The sequence below is a fragment of the Micropterus salmoides genome, unplaced genomic scaffold, assembly GCF_014851395.1.
Source record: "Micropterus salmoides isolate LMB-PRFRI ecotype aquatic unplaced genomic scaffold, ASM1485139v1 Ms_hic_scaffold_1, whole genome shotgun sequence".
Taxonomy (NCBI): Eukaryota; Metazoa; Chordata; class Actinopteri; order Centrarchiformes; family Centrarchidae; genus Micropterus; species Micropterus salmoides.
In genome coordinates this window covers 2,355,878-2,368,391 of record NW_024040040.1, presented here as the reverse complement: position 1 = coordinate 2,368,391, position 12,514 = coordinate 2,355,878, and the positions used below count along the sequence as shown (strand labels likewise).

The 12,514-nt window shown below is 38.7% G+C and overlaps 1 protein-coding gene, 1 long non-coding RNA gene and 1 pseudogene across 2 annotated transcripts in view; 1 reads left to right on the top strand and 2 right to left on the bottom strand.

Annotated features, from left to right (window-relative positions):
* Nucleotides 1-12,514, top strand: part of LOC119887775 — an 878,746-nt pseudogene that overhangs the window by 672,661 nt on the left and 193,571 nt on the right.
* Nucleotides 1-12,514, bottom strand: part of LOC119889520 (NLR family CARD domain-containing protein 3-like) — a 237,846-nt gene that overhangs the window by 70,055 nt on the left and 155,277 nt on the right.
* On the bottom strand, nt 9,197-11,979 carry LOC119916888. The gene is made up of 3 exons (XR_005447186.1): nt 11,495-11,979; nt 11,093-11,143; nt 9,197-9,690 (listed from the first exon to the last, which is right to left on the bottom strand). It is a non-coding gene; the product is annotated as an uncharacterized LOC119916888 (long non-coding RNA).

Genomic DNA, 12,514 nt, shown 5'->3' with positions numbered 1-12,514 from the left:
TGAGTCTAAACATATGATCGCTCTCAAGTTGTTTCCTCTTTCCGCTGAACTGCTAAACTGTGTGAGCTGATTCTTCATCACAGATCATTTTCACTATTCTATGGAATATTATTCTCATTATTCTTAAAACATGAGGTAATTTAAACATGGGAACGAGATACACAATGGAGCAGCTTTTGTCCCCAAAGCAGAGTGCACAGTGACTGCTCTAGCTGCCACTTAAAGCACTCTTTGGGTGATAGCTATAGAGAATATTTGATTAATTCTTTAACTTAGGAGTTATGCTGTGGCAATGGCAGTGATCGCCCAAGATGTATTAATAGTAACGGACATCTTGGTTTTCTGGAGAGTGCGGTTTAGTCCTTATTTGGTAGGTTGTTGGTGTCTTCCTTGTGCTATAATAGGTCCTCATTCTCTATTACTGTAGTTTCCCCTCTTCACTAATATTATCTGGACTGTGAAGATTAATAAAAGCTTTTGCTAGCATCTCTCATCTCCTCATCTCTCACTGCTGTTCTTTCTCCATCATTTAAGACTCTATGTTTTTTGCTTTATTCTTTGCAGCCTTTAGAATCGCTTTACACACAAAGATTTAGATTATCAACATTTTCATTTGTATCAATTTGCCACATTTTTCTGGCATTCATTGATATTCATATGTGAATGTGTCCTAACACAACACAGTACATGGAGGGTTCCATGTAGGCCCGAAAAAGACATCAAAACCCTTGCGACATCCCGTCACACGTGAGAGATATAAGTGTATTGCTTAGATTATAAAGTCTCAGTGAATCTAAAAAAAACTATTCGACCATCAGTGATGCTGCTTTGGTGTTGGTGATCCTGTAGGTGGACTGATTAAACAGTCATGATCCGAGTCAGACAAACACACTGAGCCAAGAGACTTTTTGTTGGCGCAACAAGAAGCAGGGTCAGGGAACAGAGACAGAACCAAACAGGAAACAAGGACTGACACTAAACATGGAACACATGCAAAACAAACACAAACTTCTGTCTTTAGTCATCTTTTGACCATATGATTTATCAGGTGACCCTTTCCATAGGTTGGGAACAACTAGACTAAACTAACTGTATATAAAATAGGTCTAACTAGCTCATCCAACATCCAGCTCGACTGTAATCCAATAATGTATATCAGTCAGAGGGACCAAACCATGATTTTTACTCCAATTGGCTTCTTCATACAATCATACTTTTGTACTATTGAAGTAGGATTTTTCATGTAGGCCTTTTACTTGGAGGTAATGGTAATGTAGAACGTTTACACTGCTGTACTTTTAATGAAATAAAGGATCTTAATACTTCCACCAAAAATACAAATAATGCCCTGGTTGTAAGATGTTCTGCAGAGAAACATGTTTGGTAATGACAAGTTATCATCATCTACTTATTTCCTGACTGACTTGTAGCTGATCCTTAAAGTTTATGTGAGACAACCATAACTTGACACAGACAGGCACTAAACATACTATGATCACAATACAGAAACAAATGAGGACACAGACAAGACAGACCAACAAGCGGACCAGGATGAAAGAAACATAACACAGAATACATCAAAACGGGAAACAATGAGCAGATCTCAGAACAAAGACACAGGAATAAAAACTAAGCAGATCTTGCAAATAAACATAAGGATAAACAAGGCTGAACAGAGGAAACACAAAACATGAAACAAGAACCATGACAGGAGGTTTATTGCTGCAACAAAACAACTGCAAACTGCAACAAACATAAATACAAGTCCGGGATAAAGATACCCAGGTGAAGAATCATTACAGCATCAACAACTCTCTCAACAAACATATGGCAGCTGAGTAGTGCACACAAACAGGCTGGAAAAATCTGAACTGTTTTAAAGGGAACTTGGTAAATCCAACACATCAGCTGTCAAACTGTGTGAAATCAAAGTTTGTCTAAACACTTGCGATCTGACCGGAATAACACAATACAGTATGAGCAGTTTCAGAATCAACTGTTCATGTTTTACATATAATGAGATCAATTCAAGACCGGGAGTCCATTCAATTAAAAAATAAACTCATTTCATTTAGAAACAGTGCAGCACATGTGACATAAACACTTTGAGAACTTTCTTCCATTTCAAATTCATGTTATACCAAAAATCACCTGGAAAACGACCAAACAATGTGACAGATAAAAACAGTGTTGAGCCAAGACTTGTCCTCAGTACTTTAATCCTGCTGGAAGGAACTGGCTCAACAAGCATCTCTGCAGCTTCATTTACTCCCACTGCTCAAGTCAAGTCATTTTACTTATAAACCACATTTTAAAACAACACATGTTGACCTGTACATGTGCTGTACAGGTGACAACAAATACTTTTAGGCAACTGTAATACAAAAACACACAGTTCCTGGAAAATTTCAGAATAATGGAGACACATAAAAACATTAAAATATTCACATGGCTTCATCTTAGCTGAAAAGATTAAGCACAAGTTGTTTTGGTCATGTAAATTAGAAATAAACTGTGCTGTTGGAAGGAAAGTCCAGTCATTCCAGACTTTAAAACAACACATTAACCATAGTGATGTACTTTAGACAATTTCAATCCATTTTAAATCAGTGAATAAATGTAACATCAAAGAGCACCCGGAAAATGACAAAATAATTTAAACACAAATAAAAACAGATTTAAAATGAACACGTGACTTCATCTTGGTTAAAAAGAAGCAAGACTTATTTTTGAACTTACCAACTTATCTTATTGCGTCAAGTTTTGCCCTCAGTACTTCAATCTTGCTGAAAGGAATCGGCTCAACAAGCATCTCTGCAGCTTCATTTGCTTCCACTGTTCTTACTGGCACACTTGTGCTTTTTGATGTGATCGTGCCGAATGAATCTTTTACCACAAATGCTGCAAGTATATGGTCTCTCCCCCGTGTGGATTCTCCTGTGTCTGTACAAAGCGCTTCTGTCACTGAATCTTGATTTACAAACTGAGCAAGTGAACGGTTTTTCTCCTGTATGAACTCTTGAGTGTGTGGTCAAGTTTGAGCTTACTGTGAATGTTTTACCACAAACTGAACAACTGAATGGTTTCTCCCCTGTGTGGACCGTCAAGTGTTGTTGTTTCATTACACTGGCTCCCAGTATGTTTTAGAATTGACTTTAAAATTCTATTGATCACTTTTAAAGCTCTTCATGGCCTCTCGCCTTGTTATATTTCTGACCTTTAGTCCTATACGCACCAGCACGTACCTTGAGATCCTCGGGCAGAGGTCTGTTGTCTGTTCCAGAGTCTCGACTGAAAACTAAAGGGGACAGAGCGTTTGCTGTCAGGGCCCCGAGGCTCTGGAACAGCCTGCCCGAGGAAATCAGGTCGGCTGAGTCAGCGACAGTCCCTTTCATATTGTTTATGGAATATTTTTTCCCAAAGTGATTCTAGGTTTCATGAACTCTCTTCATGACCCAGATGTCTCTTGGTTTAATTTAAAATGTTACAACATTACCCAGAGTGTAATGACAGAATAACAGCGGTACAAACATTAAAATCTTACAGTTTTGGGCCTTTCCTTTGTCATTTTTGCTGGAGTTGTCTGCTGTGTTGGCTGCAGTGGTCTGAGTGACTGTGGGACCAGAGGGCTCGCTAGCTAACCAAGCCGGTGCTCAAATCTAGAAATATTTGAGCAAATTTTCGATTTGCTGTTTACAGCGAGAATAAGCAGTAAAGTGCACAAACCTGCTCTGTGTAACCGGACTTCAGGCTTGAAAACAGCGTCCAGTAGTTTGCGTTGTCCACAAAGTTCCTCCTCGTACTCTGCTATCGTTCTTTCAAACAGCTCAAATATCTCTTCAGCAGCCGCACTTAGTCGCTGCTGGACAAAAGCTCTCAGCGTTTGGACTTTAGACATGTTTACAGCAGCTTTTCCTCCAGACACACTCCGTTACAGACACGCAGCTCACTCTGATAAAATACACACTGTGAGGCCGAGCTCCGGCTCCGGCTACTTCCTGCTAACAAGCTAACTTCCTTTAGCATTCTTGGCTAACAGGAGATGAGTCTGAGGTGAAACATCCCGAAAGTTTAAACAGAGTCCACTTAAACACGTTGATCCTCACATGCAGGCTGCTGCACTGCGCGTGTATAACCATGGTAACGGACGCGCTACCGTAGTAATGTTAACCGCCGGAAGTACACTTGCTTAAAATTTGATGATTTTCAAAATAAAGGTTATCAAACCTTATTTTACAGGCTCATCTCTGTAAGTATTAAGGACGGTATAAGAATCCAGATCCTTTACTGAAGTAAATATAGAAAATACCACAATGTAAAGAGTACAAAAGCATAATGTTATAAATATGCATATTAATACAGACAACTCAACAAGTATAATTACATAGTCACACTAATAATAATAATAATAATAATCTGGTGTCCACTGTTATGTTGATACATATCTGACTGTATCATATTACTTTTACATTCCCTTTGCTTGAGTAGGTATTGCAGTATTAGTTTAAGTACAACACAAAATAAAATAATAACAATAAACTTTATTTATACAGCCCTTTTCAAAACAAAATTACAAAGTTCTTTACATGGTTGAAACAGGATTAAAACATTTCTGCACTGAGGTAAATAAAATCAGACAATCAAAATAAAACAAATAAAAATGAATAAAATAGTCGATAATAAAGACAAGAACAAGGATGGTAATAAAACAGATAAGCTGTGTGGAAATATAATAGAGTGGTGGAAGCATTAATAAGAGATTTGTTTAAGGTTATTTAAGTAAAATGTTTCTTGTATAGTTTCCATTTTATTCTTATTTTAATTTTATATACTACTTTAATTTTAAATACTAATAACCATTTATTCTGTACATTTCTTCATTTTAATTGTACTTATTTCTGTCTTTGTGCTGCTGTAACTTCTGAATTTCCCCTCTTGCGGAGAACGAGAGTCAAAAATGGAGTTGCCGCCCATCCTCAGTTTAGGTTCTGCTTGAGGTTTCTACCTGTAGTGCTTGCTCATGGTGGGAACTGTTTGGTCTGTAAATAATATTACAAAGAGTATGGTATTATTATGTAATTAGCATATCACTCCCTTGATGTAAAATTAACCTGTCCAACCCAACACGAGGCAGAGGAGCCATGCAGAGTTCAGTCTACACCAATCTTTTAGAGCGAATGGTATCCTGTGAGAGACAGAGAGGCTCCGCATCTAAAAAATGCACTGGAACATCCAGAAATATTCTGTGTGTGTTTGGGCCAAAGTTCGAATTTAAGACGAGGTTCCACTGCTAAAATGACCTGAAGTGTAATTTAATAGGTTCATGGTTCAACTTTTTATTATCATGTGTTTAAGAATACAATGAAATGTTTGAACTCTGGCTCTGACACCATATACATACCCAATAACATTAAATATTTACAAGTAAGTGTGAAGTGCACAATATACAACACACAATATTTAATACAACATACAATAATATTACACGATAGCAATTCATGTTTTACAAAACGTGTGTGGTGCGTCAGCTATTTAGCAACCTGACTGCCTGCAAAAGAAGCAGTTACTGAGTCGGTTTTTCTGTGATCTGATGCTCTGGTAACGTTTATTGGATGGGACGAGTGAACAAAACAGCATGAGCAGGGTGGCTGGTGTCCTTAAAGATGTTTAGGGCTTTGTTTTTGCAGCAGATGGAGTGAATATCATGGAGTTGTGATAGTTCTCGGACAATCCTTTTTCCTGCTGTCTGTGGTCCTGAGCAGTCAGGTCGCCAAACAACACAGTGATGCAGCCTGTCAGAATACTATCTGTGGTGCAGCAATAGTTGTTCTCAAGAGCCTTGGTATTCATACTAAAAAGGTGCCTCAGAAAGTACAATCTCTGCTGCACCTTCTTGAGGATGCAGTTGGTGTGATTTCCTGATCCTCCTGAAGTCAACAATGATTTTCTTTGTCTTATTGACATTTAGAAGGATGTACCATATGGATAGAACGTCCGCTTCCCTCAGAGGCCCTCTCATCACTGTTAGTCCAATCAATATGGTGTCATATGCAAATTATATGACGCTGTTGTTATATTTGGCGACACAGTCGTGAGTGAAAAGGCTGTACAGTAGTGGACTGAGACAGCAGCCCTGAGGCAAGCCGGTCCTAAGGAGTAATTCAGACGAGTATGTTTTACCTACTCAGCCTGTCAGGAAGTCAAATAGCCAATTACAGAACCAAGACCTCTGAGTTTTAACAGCAGTTTGGATGGAACAGCTGTATTAAAATTACAGCTACAATCAATAAACATCATTTTGACATAGGTATTTTTCTTTTCAAGGTGAATTAAAGCAGTGTGCAGTGAGATAGCATCATCTGAGGAAACACTGGTATCAGAAAATTTCACATAAGAAAAATCAGAATCTACGTTTTAGACATTAACCTTCTATTCTTTTGTCTTCAGGTGGTGAACTGGACACATTTTGAGAGGAACTTAAAAGGACCTAGAACTCCACATCTAATCTTCTGTTGCATTCACTGCAATTGTCTTTTACAAAGACGCTGAAGGCAGGGGCGAGGTTTAGCTCACCTGGTAGCCCATGTACAAGGCTGAGCCCTTGCTGCAGCGACCCGGGTTTGAATCCAACCTGTCACCCATCTGCTCTCCCTCGTTTCTTGCCACTGTCCTATCTATTAAACTTCTTTTAATAACTGTGAATCCAGCCCTGAATAAATCCTTTAAAACATTACAGTCTAAAATAATTGTCTTTCTGCATTTTATTGAACTATTAGTCTTAATAAGTCACGTTTAAAAGGGGTTAATAGTGTCTCTTATTAAGTCCTGAAGTTTCTGAAACTGTTCCTCCACATAAACTAATAAACAACAAACATCAGCAGAAATGTTCATAAAAAGTGGAACAGTTGGTTTTCCCTGTTTTTGCATGTAGTTCATTGAGATATTGCTGCCATCCAGTGGATATCAGAGTAAACGTCATTGTACCAGTCAAAAGATGTATTACTGCAGTGCTTGTAGGAGAATAAACACATTAAAGTATAGATTTCTATGTGTATTATATGAGCAGAAGTGAGCTTTAGAAATAGCACACATCGAGATATGGGACCAACAATTCAGTATACTAAGAAGACTCACAGACAGCTGAGAGCCACTAAACAGTGTGAATTATAATTTGAAAAACAGTGCTATATTTTGTCATACTGTGCTGTGAGTATCTGCATTATGAAACGTGAACATGTAAGCGTTTGTTCAGTCTAATAAAAAGACAGGAACCTTCCCAGGGGTCATATTTCTCTCATAACTGGACTTTCTCAGAGCCTTTGCTCTTTCTTTTGCCATCTGTTTATTGTTGGCATGTCATTATTTTGGACACTGGTTTTTAGATCCACATGATCCTACATTATTTTTTTATTCACCCATTTATTATGTCACTATAGATAAAATTAGATGAACATAATCATCAGGGTGGACGACGACCTTTTTCTCTTCATTAGAAAAACATGAAAATGCCAGAAACTGCTTGTTTTAGATTCCAAAAAATTTGCAAGTACTTTACTTTCTGCATAATGATTATTTACAGTTGGATCATGTAACTTGTATCTATCAGGTTTTCTAAATAATAAATTATAATTTAATATACCTAAATCAATTCACCACCAAAATGCTGCAGCTTGACGTTTACCTTGTGTAAAAATTTCTTCTTCAATCTTTAAGGATTGACTTTTTTACTTTTAAGGCCAGACATGGGCCAGCACTTTCAAATCTTTGAGCTTTTATCCTCTGGTAGGACATTGCTAACTATTCCAAGGTCTAGGTTAAAAATCAAAGGAGGCAGGATCTCGGCTATCAGGGCCCCTCAGTCTACCAGAGGAGATCAGAGTCTGCTCCTGGTTCCATCTCACTTCTGAAGACTCATTTATGCAAAACAGCTTTCAATGTGTGCTGTATTCCTCCGTTATTTGTTTATTGACTGATTTATGTTTTATTTACTTTATCCAAACCACTACGTGATTCGTTGCACACCACACTGTGTGCGATACCGTGTATCTATGTTTCACATTGATTGCTGTAAAGCATTTTTTTGGTACTGAAACACGCTATACAAATAAAGATATACTATTACAAACTACTTCTAAATTAACACAAATACAGTATGAGCAGTTTCAGAATCAACTGTTCAGGTTTTACACATAATGAGCTCAAGTCCATTCAATTAGAAATAAACTGTGTTGTTGGGAGATAACTCAAGTCATTTCATTTATAAACTATATTTAAAAAAAAACGTTGAACACAGTGCTGTACAGGTGACGTAAAATACTAAGACAATTTTAATCCATTTTAAATCAATGAATAAGTAATACCAAAACGCACCCTGAAAACAACCAAATATTGTGACACTAATAAAACCTTAATTAAAATGATCACAAGGCTTCTCTGCAGCTTTATTTACTTTCCCTGCTCTCAACAGCACAGTTGTGTGATTTGAGGTAATCGAGCCGAGGGAATTTTTTATTACAAACACTGCAACTAAATGGTTTCTCGCCCGTGTGGATTCTCACGTGTCTGGACAAAGCACTTCTTTGACTGAAACTTGCTTTACAAACTGAGCAGCTGAAAGGTTTTTCTCCTGTATGAACTCTCAAGTGTGAGGTCAAATTTGAGCTTTCAGCAAATCTTTTACCACAAACAAAACAATGTAAGCGTTTCTCCCCTGTGTGGACAGTTGAGTGTTGTCTCAAAAGTGTATTTCTCGCAAATCTTCTACCACAATCTGAACAACTAAATGGTTTCTCCCCAGTATGTATTCTCATGTGTGTGGACAAAGAGCTTCTGTCACGGAAACTTGTTTTACAAATTGAGCAGCTGAAAGGTTTTTCTCCTGTATGAACTCTTAAGTGTGAGGTCAAATTAGAGCTTTCTGCAAATCTTTTACCACAGATAGAGCAAATAAATGGTTTCTCCCCTGTGTGGATTCTCCTGTGTCTGGACAAAGAGCTTCTGTCACCAAAACTTGTTTTACAAACTGAGCAGCTGAAAGGTTTTTCTCCTGTATGAACTATTAGGTGTGTGGTCAAATTTGAACTTCGTATAAATCCTTTACCACAAAATGAACAACTATATGCTTTCTCTCCTGTGTGAATTCTCATATGTCTCTTCAGATTTGAGTTTTGGCTGAATAATTTACCACACTCAGAGCAGCTAATGATTTCTCACCAGTGGTACATCCACCGTTATTTTGCAGAGGGTCTGAACATGACTTCACCTGACCAGGTTCCCTGGTCTCCTCCCATTCACAACTGTCATCAGTCTCAGGTTCAGAGTGTGAAGTCTTGTCAGTGGCCTGTTGTAGATGTCCATCTACTTCAGAGTTCCTGGCTGGTTCTGGTCCTCCACAGTCCTCTCCATCAGATTCTGTTTTCTCCAGTTCAGTGAGTCTTTGATGAAGCTGTGAGGACTGAGGTTTCTCTTCATCATCTTCTTCACTCTTCACAAGAACTGGAGTGAATGTGAACTTGGTGATATCAGCCTCCTCCAGTCCTTGAAGCTGTTCTCCCTCCTGACTGGTCCAGAGATCCTCATGTTCCTCTTTAATGTGTGGGGGCTCTGGTGGGTCCTCCTGGTCCAGACTGGGACTCCACTCCTGCTGCTCAGGGGGAACCTCTTCTGTCCTTACCAACAGCAGCTGGACATCTGTAGAGAATGAAATGCATACACGTTTTATAAAAAATTTAATTTCTTCTTGCTGTAAGGTTTTCATACCACTTATCTGTCTTTACATTTTGACTAATGTTGAAACATTTTAACTTAAATCAAGAGACAGCTGGTGTGTTCGGGTTGTTGATATAAAAGTTGAAACATATCTGAGAGCAACACAGAATGACAGACTGCACTGAATTATATTCTGTTGTAGTTTTAGATAATCGAATTGTCACCTGAATTTTGTGTGCCCCTTGACATAAATAAAACCATTTCCACCATAAATTGATTCTGAAAACTTAAACAGAATGCAGGAAATTAAGTTTTAAATGCTCAAAATTTTCATATGATTCGGCATTTAGGATTTCTTAAAAAACGGTGTTAAAATAGGATCTAGTCTCGTCACACCGATTTTTACTTTGGTTTGGAGTTGGTTTTTGATACCATACAGAGGTTGTGTAATGGATCATTTCCCACTCTGTGCCAAGAATGCGCATGATCCCTCCAAGTGGCCTCTTCACAGAACAGACTGCCTAATCTGAAAACTACCAACAAATAGCAACTGATGGTAAGGCACATGTGAAGGAGCGATTTGGGTTCATGGGCCATCTTCAAAGTGCCATGTTGTTGCAGATTGAGCAAATGCATACCCAGTGATAAAAAGAGAGTGAAACTGCCCACTGAGTTTATGTATCAGAGGGGAGTTCGGTGTCGGCAGTGGCCCTACTCAACCTCACAGTTAGTGTTTGATTTTGGTGGGTCTAAATGGTGACCGGTAGGAAAACCAGCCAGTTATTCTGAAACACTGTTCACTCACATTTTACATGCATTCATCACTGTTCACCCTACTCACACACCCACACAGACCATACCTTTCCATGGTATACAACATTCCCAGCTGATTTAAGTTTCTACACCCCTGCTTCCAACTTCTGTGTCTGTCTGCCAAATGAGTGAGTGATATGAGACATGAGCGACGGTAGATACAGCCGTTGTAGTTCATTTGAGCATACAGTACCGTTGCCACATACTCCACGCTGAGTTCGGGCGGATTGTAAACATCCAGACTGTTTCACTTACAGGTTGTATGACAGTATAAACTGTTTTCAGATCACCTTGACGTCAGATAATTAACAAATGTAAGACTGGTAGTATAATGTTGTTGATAGCAGAGAGTGTGGAATATAAATGTGGTGATGGTGCGATGCTTATCAGCTGACAGCGATCTCCACTCTGCATTCCAGCTGAGCGATAAACACCTCAGACTGTTTCACTTATGTATATAACTACAAACACATTAAAACCGACTGTGGCACAAATCAGACCAACAACATGAACATCTGGATGATTTATTGACGTTTGTAGCGTTTTGACAGGCATCGACGCAGTCACCTACCTGATCATGTCCAGTTCTCGCTTTGAATTAATGTGCAGGTTGGAGGGATCCCTGTGAATCAACGGGCAGGATAAGATCTTATCTACGTGACGATACATTGCGTAAAATTAACAAAGTTATTGGAACGTATTTCCTGGTTTGCAGTCAAAGGATCCTGAAGACCAGTTAATTTAGCTACCACTTAAACTGTCACACTGGTAAATCTAGATAAAATATAGGATTTCTTTTGTGCACTGTTTTTGGAATCTAAATGCAACTAACTGAACGTTATTTAACCAGAAGTCTCTATCATCTGCTGGAACTCACTTTGGCTGAAGCCTCACTATTTTCACAGAGTGGTATTAGTACTTTTACTGCAGTAAAGGCAGTTTACCGTGAGAATAAGCAGTAAAGTGCACAAACCTGCTTCAGGCTTGAAAACAGCGTCCAGTAGTTTGCGTTGTCCACAAAGTTCCTCCTCGTTCTCCACTTTAGACATTTTTACTGATTCACAGCAGCTTTTCCTCCAGACTGTTTCCAGCTAGCAAGCTAAGCTAACTGCATTAGCTTCGTAGGACACCGGGAGATAATTCAGATGTTAAACATGTTCAGATAAAGGGAACAGCACAGAGTCTATTCAGACAGCTCTATCTGGACATTTGGACATTTGGGCTCCGTGAAAAATACAGTTTGGTCTCTATGGAAGCTGCTCCGACTGTGAGGCCGAGCTCCGGCTCCGGCTACTTCCTGCTAACAAGCTAACTTCCTTTAGCATTCTTAGCTAACAGGAGGTGAAACTGAGGAGTCCACTTAAACACGTTTATCCTCACATGCAGGCTCTGCTGCTGAACTCCGGCTGCATCTTACGGTAACGTGAAGGAAAAGTTAGCATGTTAGCCACCGGAAGTACAGCTCTTCTTCTTCTTCTTGTTTGGTTTTGTGAGCAGACTACGGAGCAACATTAAAGGTGCATGCTGCCACCTGCTGGACCGGATTATGTAGCATCAGGACTAAATAAAGAAGTCATATTATTGGGTTCTTTCGAAGTTAGTCTCTTTTCAACGAAATTCCCTTTATGTTTCCACAGACTGTTTCCTTGCTGAGCCAGGCAGAGGGATATGTCTCTGTAGTAACTTGGAGGTTTGTTGCTGCAACAAAACAACTAAACAACTGCAATAAACACACACACACAAATCTAGAATGAAGATTGATAACAGTAAACAACAACTCTCTCAACATACTGTTGGGGATAAGGGTATACATGACATCAAGATTTCTATTAAATAAAGTAATAATTATTATTGTTACTATTATTTAATAATTAATAATTGATATATGACAAAAAGTAAATTACATAAAACGTGTATGGAAGTAGCCAATGAGTGAGCCATTTTGTTTCCCAAATATCCAGATGCTCCGTTTGATCTGAAGATCCATCCATCC